Consider the following 24,594-nt stretch of genomic DNA (forward strand, 5'->3'; position numbering starts at 1 on the left):
AGAGCTTCATCTCTAAGTCAACCCATTTTTTACTGAGTTTGCGGTGAAATAGATCTAGAATACAGGTCCCAACGGATGCGCTTTTGTAGAGTGAAAAGTCTGGGAGACCCAACCCCCGGTTTGTTTAGTTCTGCTCAGCAGATGATATGCTAAGCGTGGACGCCTTCCCGACCAAATAAATCTCGTTATTGCTGCCTTAAGTCTGGAGAAAAAAGATGCTGGTAGGAACAAAGGGATGGTCTGGAAGAAGTAAAGAAGGCGTGGCAGTAAGTCCATTTTAATAGCTTCCCAGCCATGATAGATTTAATTTGTTCCATTTCTCCAGATCAAGTTCCGCCTTGTTCAGGGCTATTTTGTAATTGGCGTCGTTTAAATGTAGTGACCTACCAGTCAATCTTATACCCAGGTAGGCGAGGGAGTCAGACCGCCATTTAAATGGAAAGGAAGAGCTTAACTGGGAGACTAAAGATGATGGCAATGAAACATTTAGTATGTCGGACTTATGCAAGTTTATTTTAAAATTACTTAGTGAGCCAAAGCTGTGTAATTCTAATAAAATATTAGGCAAACTAGTAATGGGAGAGGTAACATACATAAGTACGTTGTCAGCAAATAATGCCAATTTATGCTCTTCTGATTGGATCCTCATTCCTGCTATAGATGGATTGTTACGAATGGCGATTGCCAGGTGTTCCATGGTTAGTACATATAGCAGGGGGGACAGAGGGCATCCCTGCCTTGTGCCGTTTCATATATGGAAAGGGTCTGACAACGAGCCATTCACCTTTACCTGAGCAGAAGGAAATTCATAGAGGGCATTGACACTCCACAACGCCCTCCTCTGTAAGCCAATTCCCTCCAATGTTTGATACATGAAATCCCATCCCACTCTATCGAATGCTTTTTCTGCATCGATCGATAAGATACATAACGGATCACCTCTTCGGTTTGCATTATCAATCAAGGAAATGGATCTGATAGTGTTGTCCCTCGCCTCCCTTCCGGGTACAAAACCCACCTGGTCTTGATTAATTAAGTAGGGCAAGAGACTACTAAGTCTCTTTGAGATCATTTTAGCGTAAATTTTTACATCTACGTTTATAAGGGAGATAGGACGGTAATTGCTACAGAGGGATGGATCTTTTCCCGGTTTTGGGATGACTGTGATGTGAGCGGTTAGGGCCTGTGGAGGGAAGGTGCCCCCCGAGGAAACAAAGTTGCATGTTGTGAGAAATGGAGGGCCCAATAGATCTAAGAACTGTTTATAAAAACCTGCTGTATATCCGTCAGGACCTGGGCTTTTGCCCATTTTAAGGTCCCGGACCATGGAGGAGATCTCCTCTAAAGAAAAATCATTTTCTAGATCAGCCAAGGTCTCCTCAGAAATCGTGGGTAGTTTATTTTGTTGAATATAGGATTTGATTTTTCCCTGTAAGGTATGGGTGGGAAGATCCTTAAATTGGCCATTTATATTGTAAAGGGACTTATAGTAGTCATAGAAACTAGATAGAATGTCTTTAGAGCTGTGAACTTTTTTGCCCTTGGCGTTTTTGATGTGTGAGATATGTTTGTGGGCCCCGTGGGTGTAAGGCCCTCGCTAGGAGTTTGCCGCTTTTGTTCCCTAGGTAATAAAAACAACTTCTAATTCTTTCTCTAAAACATCGGGACTTCTGGTCTAGGATTGTGAGAAGCTTCTGTCTAGCTGTGGACAGGTTTGATAAGGTATGCGGGGAAAGATCTTTTTTATGTTGCATCTCCAGTTTATGTATCTGTGAAGAGAGGTTGGCAATGTCTGTCAGGCGCTCCCTCTTAAGACGTGCTCCTTGTGAAATAAACACACCCCGTAGGACGCTCTTCAGTGCCTCCCATTGCATGGAGGGGGAAGTTGGGTCCCCGGCATGGTCCGCCACAAAACCCTCAATTGAGCGCTTCACCGCCGCTACACAGATCTGGTCCTGCAGTAGGCCTTCATTTAACCGCCATGAGAACCCAGATCTCGCAGAGGGGTCCAGTTGAATCGAAAAATAAATGGGCGCGTGGTCGGACCATAGCACAGATCCCATATCTGCCCTCCCCCCAGAGTCTAACAGGCTATGGGATATGAAAAAGTAATCAATTCTACTGTATGTAGAGTGTACTTGAGAATAAAAACTATAGTCTTTCGTGCCCGGATGGAGAACCCTCCACACATCCACTAGACACAAGTCGTGCAACTGTTTCCTCACTTTTTTAATAGAAGCCAAAGGGTAAGAGGTTCTACCTGACGAGACATCCACTAGGGGATCCATTGGGAGATTGAAATCACCTCCAAGGATTATCGGCAGTGCGCCTGCAAATTTTTCTAAGAGTCGTTTACATGTATAACCAAATTTCTGTTGGCCCTGGTTGGGGAAATAGACGTTTGCTAGGATAATGGTGCGTGTTCCCAAGGCCACCATCAAGAAAATATATCTACCCTCCGTGTCTATTAATGAGTCAAGGATCTCACGTTGAAAAGATTTATGGAAGTCTATAGACACTCCCTTAGATTTGGAGCAAGGATTGGTACTATGGAACCATTTTGGGTAGTAATAAGAGGTACAATTAGGAGTCACCCCGGTTTTAAAGTGCGTCTCCTGGAACATCAGAATTGAGATATGTTGTTTATGATTAGAGTACAAAATCTGTCTCCTTTTCTCGGGCACGTTCAACCCTTTAACATTATGGGAGCAAAATTTAATTCCAATCATGACTAGTGTTTATTTCAATGAGTTGGTAGTGTGGACATCTGGACCAGAACCTGTGGGGCAAAGGGATGAGGAAAGAAGGGTGAAAAAAAGAAGAGACAAGTGAGTTGAAAGTAGTAGAGAGAGACTAAATGCGTGGTGAATAAACAGAATGAGAATGAGAAATCATTGTGTGGTCACTTGGTGGGAGGCCACCAAGAACAACAATGGGGGTGGAAAGAAGCCGAAGACGAGAACTGGCCCCTGTTCGTCACCCCCACAACGTAAACAATAAAATATGAAACCAAACTTTGTTAACTAATATCCGGTCTTGTCCGGACTAGATTCAGATTTAAATTTAACAGTATAAACAGTTAGGCAGATAGGCAAACCAACTATTCTTCAGGATTATCCTAGTAGTGGGTACCGGGTCCGCAAGTCAGCAAAGAGTGTGTTCCACATGGCGGGTCGTAAGTGATTGTGGACCGAGTCAACCCAAAACCCAATACCGCATATTTAAATTGGTACAAGTATAGTAATGCACACTACAAGGTAGAAGATCTAAAGAGAAACAGGCTTCTCTCATGTTGCAGTCGGGGGGGAGCCGTTCTTCTTATGTTGCTTGGTGCGCTGTGCTTTCAGCCATCTAGGAGGGATATCTGGAAGTTGGGGAGAATGAGGCCACTCAGGGAGATCCATCATTGGTAGTTTGAAGGTGCCCAAAAAGTTAGTTAGATCACCTAGATTACGAAAGATGGCAGTCTTCCCCCCTTTAAAGGCTATCAGTTGAAACGGAAATCCCCATCTATAAGTGATGTCTTTTTCCTTAAGGAGGGATAGAAGGGGCTGTAGATCTCTTCTGAGCTGCAGAGTGCGCCTAGATAGATCTGATAGCAATAAAATCTGAGTCCCACAGAAGTTGATGGTGTCCCTCTGTCTAGCGGCCATCATGATGGCCTCTTTGATTTTATAATAGTGCACCCTGCAAATGACATCTCTGGGTCTCGATTCAGAAGATGGTTTAGGTCCAAGTGATCTATGTATACGGTCAAACTCTATGGACCCTGCTCCCTCATCATTTAATAATTCAAGGAACAGTTTTTGTACCATGGAATCTAGATCAGATGGGCCCACAGACTCAGGAAGACCACGTATTCTGATGTTGTTTCGTCTATTACGGTTTTCCAAGTCCTCCATTCCGGTCGCCATCTCCTCCAGTCGCAGAGTGTGGCGGGTAATGACCTCTCTGTGGGTTTGTAGTTCCTGCAAAATTGCCTCCTGAGACTTTTCTATGTCCTCCACTCGGGACGTGAATTCCGATTTTAGGACATGGAGCTCTTTTTTATAGGAGTTTTCTATACGGCAGGCAAAAACTTCCAAGTCTTTTTTGGTGGGGAGTGTTCTAATAAATTTGCTAAGATCACTGACAGTCACGTCATCTAAGAAGTCATTGATGTCTTCCCCCTCATCTGTCATTCTGTCAGGGGAGCTCCGAGAAGCCGACGAATCACGTAAAAAGCAGCTGTCACTCAAGCCCTTAGTGGAAGACTTGGATCTTGTATTCCTATGTTGGCTATTTGTATTTAAAAAGCGATCCATGTTATCAGAGTGGGATTCAGAAGCCGGGTGTAAACCAGACCGTCTTTTGGATCTGCCCATATACCCCAGTATATGGTTGTGGGGGGGGGGGATCAGTGAGGCGAGCTTGTCTACATTAAACAGCCAGCTCCCTCAACAGCAACTGCCTCTCCCCTATTATGATTTCCAGTGTGTGTAGGGAAATAGCCTGGTGCCTTATGAGCTCTGAGCGGGGCTGTAGGAGCAGCTTTACTATTAGTATTGGTATGCTGTGCAGCTGCCGCTCTTGGCGCCAAAAGATGTGGGGGGGATCCAGGACAGAGTCACCACAGCCCCAGGCGGCTCCACGTCCTCTTGCCAGGCAAGGTGTGCACTGTATGGAGCAGTGGGACGTGAGGGGACAATGGAGATGACAGGGGTGCGCTATATGCGGCCTGCACCGCGAGCCTGTCTACTCCCAGCGGCTTCTGATGTAAAATGGCCACCACTGTAACACGCATCCTCTCCCTGCACTGCTGGCACTCCCACACTCACCGGCGTCTCTCTTTGCTGCGCCGCGGTCTCCCTCCCTGCCTCACGTCCTGGCACCGACTCCGCGATCCCGTCTGCTGCTGCAGCTGGTGAGCTCTCCTCCCGGGCTCCACAGGTAGGCGGCAATGGCGTTCCTCCTCCCTGAGGCTTCAGGCGCCGTCCCACGCCCCTCCGTCACCGAGCTTCTCCTGGCACAGCGCCCAGGTGGTGCGAGTTAAGGGGGCCTCTAATCACCTATTTGGGTGATATTGTGGGGGGATTTGGTGTCCAATCCGGGGCTTTTTTGGAGATGCCCGGAGGAGCTCGTGTCAGATGCGTCCGCTCGGCTCGGCATCCAAGCCACGCCCTCCGCAATTCGATGTTTTATTCATGAAAAATCCACTCATTTTCTTAATAAGTAAAGATCTATGGGCCAGACACTGAGCTCTTTAAGAATATGCCTCCAGAGGCATTTTAAACTTTCATTTATCAGTGTGAGACATGTAGATCAGGAGAGCAAAATGTCAGGCAATGAAATGACAGCGCTCCATCCAGGTGTATAGTCCAAACGAATAAGTTTATTGAGCAACCGAACAGCAACGTTTCGACCCAATGGGTCTTTGTCAAGGATACCACAAAGTGCACAGGTGCGGCTTTAAATAGTGTGTGTGTCACGCAGGGCACCAATCACCATCAAGCCGCCCTCTAACATATTTTACATATAATAAAAAATACAAAACAGACATCAAACATATACATATTAAAAGTTTCCAACCATCAATATTAGCAATATGAGTGGCAGGTCGATATAACCCTGTAGCATAAATATACAAAAGTAAACAAAGGATCTCAGGCAGTCGAATTCCGGTATCAGGATCATCATAGTAGCGTTATCCAATCCCCAGAGATCCACATGGCTATCTGTAAACAAGGCAGAGCCAATGAGCTCCAGGCTTCCATAAGCTCCATGCCCCCTACTAGCGCCAATCACTGGTTACAGGAAGTACCCTCCGACCAATCCAAGGGCTCCTACCAGGCCCAAAGACCTCCTACGTCACTGCCAGGGAATCCCTGGCTACTATCTGAAGCCTCGCGGCGCAGCACTAAGGGGACGCACGCGCACCACCGCCTGGACCAGCCCCCACACGTGACCGTGCTAGGAACCGCCCCCAAACAGAGCGCGTCATGCGCCCACCTCCAGCGGCGTCCAGAGAGACCAGAAGCGGTTGCTAAGGTGACAGAAACCGAGGAATACATAGCCGCTGTCTAGGTCTCCACAGCGCAGCATTCAGGACGCACATGCGCCCAACTGTCCGGACCAACCCCCTTCACAATACTGCGCCAGGGGCCACCCAACAGAGTGCGTCATATGTCTCCCTCATGCGGCGTGTGGAGCAAACCAGAGGCGATAACCATGGAAACCTGGCAACTAATAGCATAGACTTCATGGCACGAAATGGCACACAGTAAAGTAGACACATGGTTCGGGGGAGATACCGTAAAAACACAGTATATCCCCAATACAGAAATATACAAGACACTATACATATATATCAATCCAAATACCTACATAAGTCATGTCACAAATTTATACAGTAACTATATATATCAGAAAAAAAAAAGAAAAAAACCAAAACTGCCCACTACGCCACAGTCGAGAGACACAAGGAGGGGAGCCGGACGTAATCCCACATAGTACAGTTGACCGTCCATACATAACTCCAAAACGTCCCATCCTTCTGACAGCCGACTGTAGCAGAGATTATCTAGAACAGAAACAAAAAATGTCAAAACAGGGAAAAAAAACACAAAATTATACCCAACCTATTCCACCTTGTACAGACGGAGGAAACATTAAAAACAAAAAACCAATGATAATGTACCACAAACCTAACGAACACAGGTATGTAAATTAAAATCATTATTCAGACCCTTAGGTTGCAGTGATCCCAGGGTATAAATCCACCGAAGTTCCTTTTGTTTGAGAATTTGCAACCTATTACCCCCTCTTCTCAGTACCGGGACGCTATCAATCACCCTAAACCTCAATTGGTTTACTGAGTGTCTGTTTTCCGAAAAATGTTTAGGGACTGGTAGTTCTGTTAAACCCGTTCTTATCGTGCTCTTATGTTTATTGATGCGTGACCTCACTTCCATGGTTGTTTCACCAACATAGGTGAGTCCGCACGGGCACACAATCATGTATACAACATAGCTTGAAGCACAGGTACAGTGGGGCAAAAAAGTATTTAGTCAGTCAGCAATAGTGCAAGTTCCACCACTTAAAAAGATGAGAGGCGTCTGTAATTTACATCATAGGTAGACCTCAAATATGGGAGACAAACTGAGAAAAAAAAATCCAGAAAATCACATTGTCTGTTTTTTTTAACATTTTATTTGCATATTATGGTGGAAAATAAGTATTTGGTCAGAAACAAAATTTCATCTCAATACTTTGTAATATATCCTTTGTTGGCAATGACAAAGGTCAAACGTTTTCTGTAAGTCTTCACAAGGTTGCCACACACTGTTGTTGGTACGTTGGCCCATTCCTCCATGCAGATATTCTCTAGAGCAGTGATGTTTTTGGCTTTTTGCTTGGCAACACGGACTTTCAACTCCCTCCAAAGGTTTTCTATAGGGTTGAGATCTGGAGACTGGCTAGGCCACTCCAGGACCTTGAAATGCTTCTTACAAAGCCACTCCTTCGTTGCCCTGGCGGTGTGCTTTGGATCATTGTCATGTTGAAAGACCCAGCCACGTTTCATCTTCAATGCCCTTGCTGATGGAAGGAGGTTTGCACTCAAAATCTCATGATACATGGCCCCATTCATTCTTTCATGTACCCGGATCAGTCGTCCTGGCCCCTTTGCAGAGAAACAGCCCCAAAGCATGATGTTTCCACCACCATGCTTTACATTAGGTATGGTGTTTGATGGATGCAACTCAGTATTCTTTTTCCTCCAAACACGACAAGTTGTGTTTCTACCAAACAGTTCCAGTTTGGTTTCATCAGACCATAGGACATTCTCCCAAAACTCCTCTGGATCATCCAAATGCTCTCTAGCAAACTTCAGACGGGCCCGGACATGTACTGGCGTATGCAGTGGGACACGTCTGGCACTGCAGGATCTGAGTCCATGGTGGCGTAGTGTGTTACTTATGGTAGGCCTTGTTACATTGGTCCCAGCTCTCTGCAGTTCATTCACTAGGTCCCCCCGCGTGGTTCTGGGATTTTTGCTCACCGTTCTTGTGATCATTCTGACCCCACGGGGTGGGATTTTGCGCGGAGTCCCAGATCGAGGGAGATTATCAGTGGTCTTGTATGTCTTCCATTTTCTAATTATTGCTCCCACTGTTGATTTCTTCACTCCAAGCTGGTTGGCTATTGCAGATTCAGTCTTCCCAGCCTGGTGCAGGGCTACAATTTTGTTTCTGGTGTCCTTTGACAGCTCTTTGGTCTTCACCATAGTGGAGTTTGGAGTCAGACTGTTTGAGGGTGTGCACAGGTGTCTTTTTATACTGATAACAAGTTTAAACAGGTGCCATTACTACAGGTAATGAGTGGAGGAAAGAGGAGACTCTTAAAGAAGAAGTTACAGGTCTGTGAGAGCCAGAAATCTTGATTGTTTGTTTCTGACCAAATACTTATTTTCCACCATAAAATGCAAAAAAAATGATAAAAAAACAGACAATGTGATTTTCTGGATTTTTTTTTCTCAGTTTGTCTCCCATAGTTGAGGTCTACCTATGATGTAAATTACAGACGCCTCTCATCTTTTTAAGTGGTGGAACTTGCACTATTGCTGACTGACTAAATACTTTTTTGCCCCACTGTATACCGTTCCTTCAAAAAAATCTTCCCGGTGTGGGGATGGTAAAAAAATTCTCCTTTCAGCATGTTATTGCAACAAGAGCAGCCCAAACACGGAAAATTTCCGTATTTGACTGCACTTAGGGTACTCTGAATCAAATTTTTAGAAGTCCCTATATCAGATTTGACAAGTTTATCCTTAAAGTTGCGTCCCCTTCTGAATGACATCATGGGGTATATTTCAAAATTAGGAACAGACGGAAGACCCCGCTGCAACAAAGTCCAATGTCTCCTCAAGATATTACCAATGCGATTACTCGCTGTATTGTAAGTAGACACAAAAGGAATTCGCTCACATGCTGAACTGACCCGAGTTTTATTACGAATACTCGCCCGAGAGCAGCTAGCAGCTTTGTTCTTATATCTAGCTACCTCCCTCGCTGGGTATCCCCTTGAGATGAATTTCCTACACATTTCATCGAGTCTACTATCTACTCGCTCCTCGTCAGACACAATCCTCCTCACCCTCAATAGCTGACTCCAGGGGAGGGAACTCACCATTCTCCTGGGATGATTACTGTCAAAGGCTAACAGTCCATTCCTGTCCGTCTCCTTGACAAAAATGTCAGTACCCAGTTTATTGCCACATTTATACACTAACGTGTCAAGGAACTGTACCTGTGTTGTTGAGTGTGTCAGGGTGAACTGTAATTCAGGGTATATTTGATTCAGGGCCCTATGGAAGTCCTCCAACTCCTCTACGGTCCCCTCCCATACCAGAAAAATATCATCAATATATCGCCACCAGGCCCCCACTTATGCCAACATCTACATGGCGGTGCTCAAGGATGAGTTTGTGTACAATTCCATCCTCTGGCGCCACGTCAGAGCCTGGTGGCGATATATTGATGATATTTTTCTGGTATGGGAGGGGACCATAGAGGAGTTGGAGGACTTCCATAGGGCCCTGAATCAAATATACCCTGAATTACAGTTCACCCTGACACACTCAACAACACAGGTACAGTTCCTTGACACGTTAGTGTATAAATGTGGCAATAAACTGGGTACTGACATTTTTGTCAAGGAGACGGACAGGAATGGACTGTTAGCCTTTGACAGTAATCATCCCAGGAGAATGGTGAGTTCCCTCCCCTGGAGTCAGCTATTGAGGGTGAGGAGGATTGTGTCTGACGAGGAGCGAGTAGATAGTAGACTCGATGAAATGTGTAGGAAATTCATCTCAAGGGGATACCCAGCGAGGGAGGTAACTAGATGGTGGCCCGATTCTAACGCATCGGGTATTCTAGAATATGCATGTCCACGTAGTATATTGCCCAGCCACGTAGTATATTGCTCAGCCACGTAGTATATTGCCAAGCCACGTAGTATATTGCCCAGCCACGTAGTATATTGCCCAGCCATGTAGTATATTGCATAGCCACGTAGTATATTGCACAGCAAAGTAGTATACAGCACAGAGCCACGTAGTATACAGCACAGACACGTAGTATACTGCCCAGTCACGTAGTATATTGGCCAGTCCCATAGTATATTGCCCAGCCACGTATGTAACAGGTTAAAAAAGGCTTAAAATAAAAAATAAACATATACTCACCTTCCGAGGGCCCCTTGTAGTCCTGGCGCTTGTGTGCGGTGCACGCGGCAGCTTCAGGTTCCAGGGTTGGTATGAACGCAGGACCTGTGATGACGTCGCGGTCACATTACCGTGATATCATAAAAAGTCCTTCTCGCATAGCATCCTTGGCACCGGAACCTGCCGCTTGCACTGCCGAGGACAGCGCACATGTCGGAGGGTGAGAATAACCTTTTTTTATCTTCTTATTATTATTTGTAACATTAGATCTTTTTACTATTGATGCTGTATACGCATCATCAATAGTAAAAAGTTGGTCACACAGGGTTAATAGCTGCATTAATGGAGTGCGTTACACCGCAGCATAACGCGGTCCGTTAACGCTGCCATTAACCCTGTGTGAGGGCTGACTGGAGGGGAGTATGGAGCGGGCACTGACTGCAGGGAGGAAGGAGCGGCCATTTTACCGCCGGACTATGCCCGTCGCTGATTGGTCGTGGCAATGGTCGTGGGCGTTTTGCCACGACCAATCAGCGACTTGGATTTCCATGACAGACAGAGGCCGCGACCAATGAATACCACGACAGAAACTTTTGGTCTGTACTGTGTGTGTATATATATATATATATATATATATATATATATATATATATATATATATATATATATATATATACAGTCATGGACAAAAATGTTGAGAATGAGACAAATATTAATTTTTCCAAAGTCTACTGCTTCATTTTTTTCTAATGGCAATTTGCATATACTCCTGAATGTCAGAGTGATCAGCTTAACAGCAATTACTGTACTTGCAAAGTCAATATTTGCCCAGAAAATGAACTTTAACCCCCAAAACACATTTCAACATCATTGCAGTCCTGGAGCAGCTAACATCGTTTTAGTGATTGATCCATTAACACATGTGTGGGTGTTGATGAGGACAGGGCTGGCGATCAATCAGTCATGATTAAGTAAGAATGACATCACTGGACACTTTAAAAGGAGGCTGGTGCTTGGTATCATTGTTTCTATTCAGTTAACCTTGGTTATCTCTAAAGAAACACGTGCAGCCATCATTGCACTGCACAAAAATGGCCTAACAGGGAAGAGTATCGCAGCTACAAAGATTGCACCTCAGTCAACAATCTATTGCATCATCAAGAACTTCAAGGAGAGAGCTTCCATTGTTGTCAAAAAGGCTCCAGGGCGCCCAAGAAAGACCAGCAAGCGCCAGGACCGTATCTTAAAACTGTTTCAGCTGCGGGATCGGACTACCAGCAGTACCGAGCTTGCTCAGGAATGGCAGCAGGCTGGTGTGAGTGCTTCTGCACGCACTGTGAGGCGGAGACTCTTTGAGCAAGGCCTGGTTTCAAGGAGGGCAGCAAAGAAGCCACTTCTCTCCAGAAAAATCATCAGGGACCGACTGATATTCTGCAAAAGGTACAGGGAGTGGACTGCTGAGGACTGGGGCAAAGTCATTTTCTCTGATGAATCCCCTTTTCGATTGTTTGGGACATCTGGAAAACAGCTTATTCGGAGAAGAAGAGGTGAGCGCTACCACCAGTCTTGTCTCATGCCAACTGTAAAGCATGCTGAAACCATTCATGTGTGGGGTTGCTTCTCAGCCAAGGGAATCAGCTCACTCACAGTCTTGCCTAAAAACACAGCCATGAATAAAGAATGGTACCAGAATGTCCTCCAAGAGCAACTTCTCCCAACCGTCCAAGAGCAGTTTGGCGCCCAACAATGCCTTTTCCAGCATGATGGAGCACCTTGCCATAAAGCAAAGGTGATAACTAAATGGCTCATGGAACAAAACATAGAGATTTGGGGCCATGGCCTGGAAACTCACCAGATCTTAATCCCATTGAGAACTTGTGGTCAATCATCAAGAGACGGGTGGACAAACAAAAACCAACAAATTCTGGCAAAATGTAAGCATTGATTATGCAAGAATGGACTGCTATCAGTCAGGATTTGGTCCAGAAGTTGATTGAGAGCTGTTATGGCTGGCAATCAGGCAACACAGCGTGCAGTAATCAGCGCACATACAGAGATCTGGCAATAACCAAAAACAATAGGACGAGCTCTGAGACGTGGAATCTCTGTAGACTGCAGTACCTGATCTATCCTCACACAACTATAAGCAGCAGTGGATTGCGCCTAACAACTACCTATGCAACTCGGCACTGCCTGAGGAGCTGACTAGCCTGAAGATAGAAATACAAGCCTGACTTACCTCAGAGAAATACCCCAAAGGAATAGGCAGCCCCCCACATATAATGACTGTTAGCAAGATGAAAAGACAAACGTAGGAATGAAATAGATTCAGCAAAGTGAGGCCCGATATTCTAGACAGAGCGAGGATAGCAAAGAGAACTATGCAGTCTACAAAAAACCCTAAAATGAAAACCACGCAAAGGGGCAAAAAGACCCACCGTGCCGAACTAACAGCACGGCGGTGCACCCCTCTGCTTCTCAGAGCTTCCAGCAAAAGACAATAGCAAGCTGGACAGAAAAAAACAGAAAACAAACTAGAAGCACTTATCTAGCAGAGCAGCAGGCCCAAGGAAAGATGCAGTAGCTCAGATCCAACACTGGAACATTGACAAGGAGCAAGGAAGACAGACTCAGGTGGAGCTAAATAGCAAGGCAGCCAACGAGCTCACCAAAACACCTGAGGGAGGAAGCCCAGAGACTGCAATACCACTTGTGACCACAGAAGTGAACTCAGCCACAGAATTCACAACAGTACCCCCCCCTTGAGGAGGGGTCACCGAACCCTCACCAGAACCCCCAGGCCGACCAGGATGAGCCACATGAAAGGCACGAACAAGATCTGGGGCATGGACATCAGAGGCAAAAACCCAGGAATTATCTTCCTGAGCATAACCCTTCCATTTGACCAGATACTGGAGTTTCCGTCTAGAGACACGAGAATCCAAAATCTTCTCCACAATATACTCCAATTCCCCCTCCACCAAAACAGGGGCAGGAGGCTCCACAGATGGAACCATAGGTGCCACGTATCTCCTCAACAACGACCTATGGAATACATTATGTATGGAAAAGGAGTCTGGGAGGGTCAGACGAAAAGACACCGGATTGAGAATCTCAGAAATCCTATACGGACCAATAAAACGAGGTTTAAATTTAGGAGAGGAAACCTTCATAGGAATATGACGAGAAGATAACCAAACCAAATCCCCAACACGAAGTCGGGGTCCCACACGGCGTCTGCGATTAGCGAAAAGCTGAGCCTTCTCCTGGGACAAGGTCAAATTGTCCACTACCTGAGTCCAGATCTGCTGCAACCTGTCCACCACAGAATCCACACCAGGACAGTCCGAAGACTCAACCTGTCCTGAAGAGAAACGAGGATGGAACCCAGAATTGCAGAAAAATGGAGAGACCAAGGTAGCCGAGCTGGCCCGATTATTAAGGGCGAACTCAGCCAACGGCAAAAATGACACCCAATCATCCTGGTCAGCGGAAACAAAACATCTCAGATATGTTTCCAAGGTCTGATTGGTTCGTTCGGTCTGGCCATTAGTCTGAGGATGGAAGGCCGAGGAGAAAGATAGGTCAATGCCCATCCTACCACAAAAGGCTCGCCAGAACCTCGAGACAAACTGGGAACCTCTGTCAGAAACAATATTCTCAGGAATGCCATGTAAACGAACCACATGCTGGAAGAACAAAGGCACCAAATCAGAGGAGGAAGGCAATTTAACCAAGGGCACCAGATGGACCATTTTAGAAAAGCGATCACAGACCACCCAAATGACCGACATTTTTTGAGAAACGGGAAGGTCAGAAATGAAATCCATCGAAATATGTGTCCAAGGCCTCTTCGGGACCGGCAAGGGCAAAAGCAACCCACTGGCACGTGAACAGCAGGGCTTAGCCCTAGCACAAATTCCACAGGACTGCACAAAAGCACGCACATCCCGTGACAGAGATGGCCACCAGAAGGATCTAGCAACCAACTCCCTGGTACCAAAGATTCCTGGATGACCGGCCAGCACCGAACAATGAAGTTAAGAGATAACTTTACTAGTCCACCTATCAGGGACGAACAGTTTCTCGGCCGGACAACGATCAGGTTTATTAGCCTGAAATTTCTGCAACACTCTCCGCAAATCAGGGGAGATGGCAGACACAATGACTCCTTCCTTGAGGATACTCGCCGGCTCAGATAACCCCGGAGAGTCGGGCACAAAACTCCTAGACAGAGCATCCGCCTTCACATTTTTAGAGCCCGGAAGGTATGAAATCACAAAATCAAAACGAGCAAAAAATAACGACCAACGGGCCTGTCTAGGATTCAAGCGCTTGGCAGACTCGAGATAAGTCAAGTTCTTATGATCAGTCAATACCACCACGCGATGCTTAGCACCCTCAAGCCAATGACGCCACTCCTCGAATGCCCACTTCATGGCCAGCAACTCTCGGTTGCCCACATCATAATTACGCTCAGCAGCAGAAAATTTCCTGGAAAAGAAAGCACATGGTTTGAACACTGAGCAACCAGAACCTCTCTGTGACAAAACCGCCCCTGCACCAATCTCAGAAGCATCAACCTCGACCTGGAACGGAAGAGAAACATCAGGTTGACACAACACAGGGGCACAGCAAAAACGACGCTTCAACTCCTGAAAAGCTTCCACGGCAGCAGAAGACCAATTAACCAAATCAGCACCCTTCTTGGTCAAATCGGTCAATGGTCTGGCAATGCTAGAAAAATTACAGATGAAGCGACGATAAAAATTAGCAAAGCCCAGGAATTTCTGCAGACTTTTTAGAGATGTCGGCTGAGTCCAATCCTGGATGGCCTGAACCTTAACCGGATCCATCTCGATAGTAGAAGGGGAAAAGATGAACCCCAAAAATGAAACTTTCTGCACACCGAAGAGACACTTTGATCCCTTCACGAACAAGGAATTAGCACGCAGTACCTGGAAAACCATTCTGACTTGCTTCACATGAGACTCCCAATCATCTGAGAAGATCAAAATGTCATCCAAGTAAACAATCAAGAATTTATCCAGATACTCACGGAAAATGTCATGCATAAAAGACTGAAAAACAGATGGAGCATTGGCAAGTCCGAACGGCATCACCAGATACTCAAAATGACCCTCGGGCGTATTAAATGCCGTTTTCCATTCATCTCCCTGCCTGATTCTCACCAGATTATACGCACCACGAAGATCAATCTTAGTAAACCAACTAGCCCCCTTAATCCAAGCAAACAAGTCAGAAATCAATGGCAAGGGATACTGAAACTTAACAGTGATCTTATTAAGAAGGCGGTAATCAATACACGGTCTTAGCGAACCATCCTTCTTGGCTACAAAAAAGAACCCTGCTCCCAATGGTGACGACGATGGGCGAATATGTCCCTTCTCCAGGGACTCCTTCACATAACTGCGCATAGCGGTGTGTTCAGGTACGGACAAATTAAATAAACGACCCTTAGGGAATTTACTACCAGGAATCAAATCGATAGCACAATCACAATTCCTATGCGGAGGTAGGGCATCAGACTTGGACTCTTCAAATACATCCTGAAAGTCCGACAAGAACTCTGGGATGTCAGAAGGAATGGATGACGAAATAGACAAAAATGGAACATCACCATGTACTCCCTGACAACCCCAGCTGGTTACCGACATAGAGTTCCAATCCAATACTGGATTATGGGTTTGTAGCCATGGCAACCCCAACACGACCACATCATGCAAATTATGCAGTACCAGAAAGCGAATAACTTCCTGATGTGCAGGAGCCATGCACATGGTCAGCTGGGCCCAGTACTGAGGCTTATTCTTGGCCAAAGGTGTAGCATCAATTCCTCTCAACGGAATAGGACACCGCAAAGGCTCCAAGAAAAATCCACAACGTTTAGCATAATCCAAATCCATCAGATTCAGGGCAGCGCCTGAATCCACAAACGCCATGACAGAATACGATGACAAAGAGCACATTAAGGTAATGGACAAAAGGAATTTGGACTGTACAATACCAATAACGGCAGAGCTATCGAACCGCCTAGTGCGTTTAGGACAATTAGAAATAGCATGAGTAGAATCACCACAATAGAAACACAGTCTGTTCAGACGTCTGTGTTCTTGCCGTTCTACTTTAGTCATAGTCCTGTCGCACTGCATAGGCTCAGGTTTACTCTCAGGCAGTACCGCCAGATGGTGCACAGATTTACGCTCGCGCAAGCGACGACCGATCTGAATGGCCAAGGACATAGACTCATTCAAACCAGCAGGCATAGGAAATCCCACCATTACATCCTTAAGAGCTTCAGAGAGACCCTTTCTGAACAAAGCCGCTAGTGCAGATTCATTCCACAGAGTGAGTACTGACCATTTCCTAAATTTCTGACAATATACTTCTACATCATCCTGACCCTGGCATAAAGCCAGCAGATTTTGCTCAGCCTGATCCACTGAATTAGGCTCATCGTAAAGCAATCCGAGCGCCAGGAAAAATGCATCAACATTACTCAATGCAGAATCTCCTGGTGCAAGAGAAAACGCCCAGTCCTGTGGGTCGCCGCGCAAAAAAGAAATAATAATCAAAACCTGTTGAATAGGATTACCAGAAGAATGAGGTTTCAAGGCCAAAAATAGCTTACAATTATTTCTGAAGCTCAGGAACTTAGTTCTGTCACCAAAAAACAAATCAGGAATCGGAATTCTTGGTTCTAGCATCGATTTCTGATCAATAGTATCTTGAATCTTTTGTACATTTACAACGAGATTATCCATTGAGGAGCACAGAGCCTGAATATCCATGTCCACAGCTGTGTCCTGAAGCACTCTAATGTCTAGGGGAAAAAAAAGACTGAAGACAGAGCTAAGAAAAAAAAATGATGTCAGGATTTCTTTTTTCCCTCTATTGGGAATCATTGGTGTGGCTCCTTGTACTGTTATGGCTGGCAATCAGGCAACACAGCGTGCAGTAATCAGCGCACATACAGAGATCTGGCAATAACCAAAAACAATAGGACGAGCTCTGAGACGTGGAATCTCTGTAGACTGCAGTACCTGATCTATCCTCACATAACTATAAGCAGCAGTGGATTGCGCCTAACAACTACCTATGCAACTCGGCACTGCCTGAGGAGCTGACTAGCCTGAAGATAGAAATACAAGCCTGACTTACCTCAGAGAAATACCCCAAAGGAATAGGCAGCCCCCCACATATAATGACTGTTAGCAAGATGAAAAGACAAACGTAGGAATGAAATAGATTCAGCAAAGTGAGGCCCGATATTCTAGACAGAGCGAGGATAGCAAAGAGAACTATGCAGTCTACAAAAAACCCTAAAACGAAAACCACGCAAAGGGGCAAAAAGACCCACCGTGCCGAACTAACAGCACGGCGGTGCACCCCTCTGCTTCTCAGAGCTTCCAGCAAAAGACAATAGCAAGCTGGACAGAAAAAAACAGAAAACAAACTAGAAGCACTTATCTAGCAGAGCAGCAGGCCCAAGGAAAGATGCAGTAGCTCAGATCCAACACTGGAACATTGACAAGGAGCAAGGAAGACAGACTCAGGTGGAGCTAAATAGCAAGGCAGCCAACGAGCTCACCAAAACACCTGAGGGAGGAAGCCCAGAGACTGCAATACCACTTGTGACCACAGAAGTGAACTCAGCCACAGAATTCACAACAGAGAGCATGCCAGGGAGAATTGCAGAGGTCTTGAAGAAGAAGGGTCAACACTGCAAATATTGACTTGCTGCATTAACTCATTCTAGCTGTCAATATAACATATTGGTACTCATAATATGATTGCAATTATATTTCTGTATGTGATATAAACATCAGACAAACACTAATAAAAACCAGAGGGCAGCAGATCATGTGAAAATATAATTTTGGTGTCATTCTCAAAAATTTTGGCCATGACTGTATACATATACATATATATATATATATATATATATATATATATACACACAGTACAGACCAAAAGTTTGGACACACCTTCTTATTTAAAGATTTTTCTGTATTTTCATGACTATGAAAATTGTAGAGTAGGTTACTGGTTAGGTGATTGAAATCCCCAGCTGCAGCTCCGGGGGGATACCGATACTCAGCGCGAGACACAACTATGTATGGAGACTTAGTTTCGTGGCAGTGATCTATGGGAATCTAAATAAATACAAAGCAGTTTTGTTACGGCTTTCTTTTAGAAAAAAATGGCCATAAATTGCTTCCATGCGCTTACTTGTCTTTCCACGTGATAACATTCATTGATGTAGATCTTTTTCCTTATTTCACACTGTGAGGTTACCTGACTTGTAGTAATCAATGTCTTTTCTTGTGTCACATGTAATTTCTATCTTACATAGCAATCATTATTCACAAATTGCTGCATTGGTTGGAAATTAGATTAGTGATTTCACCGTGGCCCTTTTGACTAGGCTGCCACGATTGATTAGGGCTGCGTAAAGAGCCATTTAGTGTGGCATCCTTGGTTGCAGAAATTAATCAGCATCCACACTGGAAAGTGCGGAAGATTATTCTACAGACTGACATAGAACAAATGAAATTCCCGTCCACTCCATTCACATGATTACCTGCTGGATGAAGGAAATGACCCTGCAGTTTTCTGTTTGTTTGCTTCATTTGCTGATTAATTACATTTCACGTGATCTCTGGACTTAACGCTGAAGTTATTTTATTATAAGACTGCATATATTATTGGACGGCCACTATTGAAAATATTGAAATTCTGCGCAAAACTATTAATTTGTTTCAGAAATCAACAAAGTTGTTATCCCTCATAGGAAGAGAATGAAGAATAAGAAATCTAAGGAATTAACTTAATACATATAGACAGTTCTTACAAATTCGCTGACAGCTGTAAATCGCTTTCCATAATGAAGACAGGATTTTTTGAGGGTGTAATACCCAAACATAACACATAAGCAAGAGTGGCGCTATTTCTAGAAAGAGACAAGTGTCATCTGAAAAAAACAGGTCTCTTATTGGGGATATTTAGTGAACAATATTTGTATAGATTTATATGAATACATGTTTATGTAATATACATTATATGAATGATGCATGGGTGACTACATGATACAAATATATGATGCTATTCTATTCATTGTATGTGTTGTACTGTTTATATTTGCATAGGAGAATACAGTAGAGGGAAACTGCCACCTGATTCATGCGGCTCAAACCACAAGTACCATAATTCAGAGCTTTGCTGTACAATTGCAGCCCGGTACGGTATATCCCTATCTGAAAAGCTCTGATGTTCCAGAGACCATATACCGTACTTAGAAGATTTGGCTGAGTGCCAGAGATGACCATTAGGCCCTTCCTCCAGCTAGTTTTTCCCATTGTTCTAGAAGTGATTAACATCCTAACTATCCCTGTCCCGGGATACTCTGTAAGGTAGGGAAGGCAGAGTCTCTGACCTTACTATGCTCATGTTAATCCCTGATCTGTCCCCTCCCCATTTCATGAGTCCTAGGACCGAAATATAAGGTAACAAAGACACAATGACAAACAGTATCTCTGTTTTGTCTGTGTCTTTTTTACCTTATACAAACACTTACCAAATGTAAAGAGGTAAATGGGAATAGGACAATGAGGAAAGCGTACACCCAAAAACAGCACGCCACAATCTCCAGTAGCAACAAGGATCTCCTATTCAACACAGTGTCTCCAGGGAGCTAGGAAGCAAAGCTTTCACTAGCAAGACCAAGAAGGTCTGGCCAAGTTTTATAGGGAAAGGCAGTGACCAGATCAGAAGCAGCTGAAAATGGAGCTGAAAGTTTCTGACCACTATAGAAAGGGTTATTAACCTCTTCACGACCTAAGGAAACTAAATACATTTAATATGGGACACAATTACACAGGCTAAATGGAAGATATGCCATTCACGATATACAGGTCCTTCTCAAAAAATTAGCATATAGTGTTAAATTTCATTATTTACCATAATGTAATGATTACAATTAAACTTTCATATATTATAGATTCATTATCCACCAACTGAAATTTGTCAGGTCTTTTATTGTTTTAATACTGATGATTTTGGCATACAACTCCTGATAACCCAAAAAACCTGTCTCAATAAATTAGCATATCAAGAAAAGGTTCTCTAAACGACCTATTACCCTAATCTTCTGAATCAACTAATTAACTCTAAACACATGCAAAAGATACCTGAGGCTTTTATAAACTCCCTGCCTGGTTCATTACTCAAAACCCCCATCATGGGTAAAGGTACCGTCACACATAGCGACGCTGCAGCGATACCGACAACGATCCGGATCGCTGCAGCGTCGCTGTTTGGTCGCTGGAGAGCTGTCACACAGACAGCTCTCCAGCGACCAACGATCCCGAGGTCCCCGGTAACCAGGGTAAACATCGGGTAACTAAGCGCAGGGCCGCGCTTAGTAACCCGATGTTTACCCTGGTTACCATCCTAAAAAGTAAAAAAACAAACGCTACATACTTACCTTCTGCTGTCTGTCCTCGGCGCTCTGCTTCTCTGGTCTGGCTGTGAGCGCCGGGCAGCCAGAAAGCAGAGCGGTGACGTCACCGCTCTGCATTCCGGCTGACCGACGCTCACAGCCAGAGCAGGAGGAGAGCAGAGCACAGCGCTGGAGGACAGACGGCTGTAGGTAAGTATGTAGTGTTTGTTTTTTTACTTTTAGGATGGTAACCAGGGTAAACATCGGGTTACTAAGCGCGGCCCTGCGCTTAGTTACCCGATGTTTACCCTGGTTACCAGCAAAGACATCGCTGAATCGGTGTCACACACGCCGATTCAGCGATGTCTGCGGGGAGTCCAGCGACCAAATAAAGTTCTGGACTTTCTTCCCCGACCAGCGATCTCCCAGCAGGGGCCTGATCGCTGCTGCCTGTCACACTGGACGATATCGCTAGCGAGGACACTGCAACGTCACGGATCGCTAGCGATATCGTCCAGTGTGACGGTACCTTAAGACTAGCGACCTGACAGATGTCAAGAAGGCCATCATTGACACCCTCAAGCAAGAGGGTAAGACCCAGAAAGAAATTTCTCAACAAATAGGCTGTTCCCAGAGTGCTGTATCAAGGCACCTCAATGGTAAGTCTGTTGGAAGGAAACAATGTGGCAGAAAACGCTGTACAACGAGAAGAGGAGACCGGACCCTGAGGAAGATTGTGGAGAAGGACCGATTCCAGACCTTGGGGAACCTGAGGAAGCAGTGGACTGAGTCTGGTGTGGAAACATCCAGAGCCACCGTGCACAGGCGTGTGCAGGAAATGGGCTACAGGTGCCGCATTCCCCAGGTAAAGCCACTTTTGAACCATAAACAGCAGCAGAGGCACCTGACCTGGGCTACAGAGAAGCAGCACTGGACTGTTGCTAAGTGGTCCCAAGTACTTTTTTCTGATGAAAGCAAATTTTGCATGTCATTCGGAAATCAAGGTGCCAGAGTCTGGAGGAAGACTGGGGAGAAGGAAATGCCAAAATGCCTGAAGTCCAGTGTCAAGTACCCACAGTCAGTGATGGTGTGGGGTGCCATGTCAGCTGCTGGTGTTGGTCCACTGTGTTTCATCAAGGGCAGGGTCAATGCAGCTAGCTATCAGGAGATTTTGGAGCACTTCATGCTTCCATCGGCTGAAATGCTTTATGGAGATGAAGATTTCATTTTTCAGCACGACCTGGCACCTGCTCACAGTGCCAAAACCACTGGTAAATGGTTTACTGACCATGGTATTACTGTGCTCAATTGGCCTGCCAACTCTCCTGACCTGAACCCCATAGAGAATCTGTGGGATATTGTGAAGAGAAAGTTGAGAGACGCAAGACCCAACACTCTGGATGAGCTTAAGGCCGCTATTGAAGCATCCTGGGCCTCCATAACATCTCAGCAGTGTCACAGGCTGATTGCCTCCATGCCACGCCGCATTGAAGCAGTCATTTCTGCCAAAGGATTCCCGACCAAGTATTGAGTGCATAACTGAACATTATTATTTGATGTTTTTTTTGTTTGTTATTAAAAAACACTTTTATTTGATTGGATGGGTGAAATATGCTAATTTATTGAGACAGGTTTTTTGGGTTATCAGGAGTTGTATGCCAAAATCATCAGTATTAAAACAATAAAAGACCTGACAAATTTCAGTTGGTGGATAATGAATCTATAATATATGAAAGTTTAATTGTAATCATTACATTATGGTAAATAATGAAATTTAACACTATATGCTAATTTTTTGAGAAGGACCTGTATAGTGATCTTCTAACCCCAGATCTCCCAAGCAGACGTCACACATTTGGGACAACAGGTTCCCTTTTAATGTAAACATTCAGATGTTTTTTTAATGGCATCATTCAGTCATATTTTTGCCCCACCTTATCTATTTTATGTTCCTTTTTCATTGCAGGATTCAAGTCATGTAGAGGCAGACATGAGCTAAATCTGACATCTGTGCAGTCAGCATTGTAGCAGCCAAAAGGTGAGTAGTTGGTTCTGACTATTATTCTCGGTTTGGAAGAAAAATTCCAGTTTTTAGCCAGCATCAAAAAATATTGTGGACAAAGGAAGTTATCATTTGACCACTGGGTAGGTGATAACTGTAAGATCATTGTGGGTCCTGTTGTGAATTCCGCTCTTGGGCTCCCTCCGGTGGTTGTAAGTGGCACTTTTGTGAGTTCTGCTCTTGGGCTCCCTCTTGTGGTTTCAAGTGGTATGGCTGCTCCTTGGAGTTAGCTGTCATCAGCTGCCTCAACTTATCGTCTCTTCTGCTCTGCTATTTAGGCCTGGCTCTTTCCTTCAGCCAGTGCCACTTGTAAATGGTTCCTGGTTGGATTCACATCTCTTTGGATTTCCCTGTTATCCTGATCAGTTCAGCAAAGCTAAGTTTTTGCTTGCTCTTTTCTGTCCATAGTTTGTGGACTTATCCGTTCTGTGCTTTCTTTGTTTGTCCAGCTTATCAGTATGAATTAATTCTGTCTTGCTGGAAGCTCTGGGAACCAGATTTACCCTCCACACCTTTAGTCAGGTGTGGATATTTTTGTAAACTCTGCGTGGATTTTTTGTAGTGTTTTGTACTGACCGCACATTATTCCATCCTGTCCTATCTATTTAGCTAGACTGGCCTCCTGTGCTCATCCTGGTTTCATTCTGTGTATGTCTTTTCCCTCTCCACTCACAGTCATTATTTGTGGGGGGCTAATCTATCCTTTGGGGATTTTCTCTGAGGCAAGATGGCTTTCCTGCTTCTATCTTTAGGGGTAGTTAGCTCTTAGGCTGTGACGAGATGCCTAGGGAGAGTTAGGAGCATTCCACGGCTATTTCTAGTGTTGTGTTGAGCTTAGGGACTGCGGTCAGTACAGTTACCACGTCCTTCAGAGCTCGTTCCATGTTGCTCCTAAACCACCAGATCATAACAGGGTCCCACCACTGGGTCCTCCACCAATTAAGACAAGACCAAGGTCAGGAAGATTTGAATGGATGAACGGGGCGCTTTTCCTTTTAAGTCTATATCACGGATAAAGCAAAGTGCAGCATCGGGCTTGGCTATTTTCATTTATTCAAATGCAGATATGCAGAAGCAGTCATGGCCAAAAGTCTTGGCATCCTTGAAATTGTTCCAGAAAATGTATTTCTCCCAGAAAATTATTGCAATTACACACGTTTTGTTATATACATGTTTAGTTCCTTTGTGTGTATTGGAAAAACACAAAAAAAACAAAAAAGGCAAATTGGACATAATTTCACAAAAACACCAAAAATGGGCCAAAACAAATTGTTAATGCACTTAACTTAATATTTGGTAGCACACGCTTTTGAATTAGTAACTACGATCAATCTCTTCTCATAACCATGAATAAGCTTCTTACACCTCTCAACTGGAGTTTTGGACCACTCTTATTTTACAAAACTGCTCCAGTTCCCTGATATTTGAAGGTTCCTTCTCCCAACAGCCCAACAGCAATTTTTTAAGATGTTTAATGGGATTTAGATCAGTATGCTGTTTTTATTTTTCTTAAAACAAAGCATTGGTGGCTTCCCAGTAGACTCATTATTCCCATCTTCTGCCACCACCCTCCTTGATGGATATCACCACCCAGCTGTCATGCCAGGTGAAATGTTATGTATGCACCGATACCGCCTTTACTTTCCGATAACAATGCATTTGGTCACGATGGAACGTAAAGCGCCTGAACGAGCCATGGCAATAATGGAACGTGCACAAGACTTTAGTTGGCCAGTTGGGGTGTCAATCCAAGCGAGAAGTATCTGCCACAAATGCAATAGTTTGCAATTTTGATTTCTTAGTGCTGGCACATCAGATTACTACAAAACCGGTATAATTTTTTACTGACTGATACAGCCATACAAC

At 44.7% G+C, this 24,594-nt stretch overlaps 1 protein-coding gene across 9 annotated transcripts in view; it reads left to right on the forward strand.

The window, feature by feature from the left end:
• Positions 1-24,594, forward strand: part of APBB2 (amyloid beta precursor protein binding family B member 2) — a 454,628-nt gene that overhangs the window by 106,335 nt on the left and 323,699 nt on the right. For all 9 annotated transcript variants that reach the window (XM_069744548.1, XM_069744549.1, XM_069744546.1 and 6 more), the window contains exon 2: positions 22,633-22,704. The gene's annotated coding sequence lies outside the window, so the exon portion shown is untranslated. The remainder of the gene's footprint in view (positions 1-22,632; positions 22,705-24,594) is intronic.

The sequence above is a fragment of the Ranitomeya imitator genome, chromosome 1 (genome assembly GCF_032444005.1).
Source record: "Ranitomeya imitator isolate aRanImi1 chromosome 1, aRanImi1.pri, whole genome shotgun sequence".
Classification (NCBI taxonomy): domain Eukaryota; kingdom Metazoa; phylum Chordata; class Amphibia; order Anura; family Dendrobatidae; genus Ranitomeya; species Ranitomeya imitator.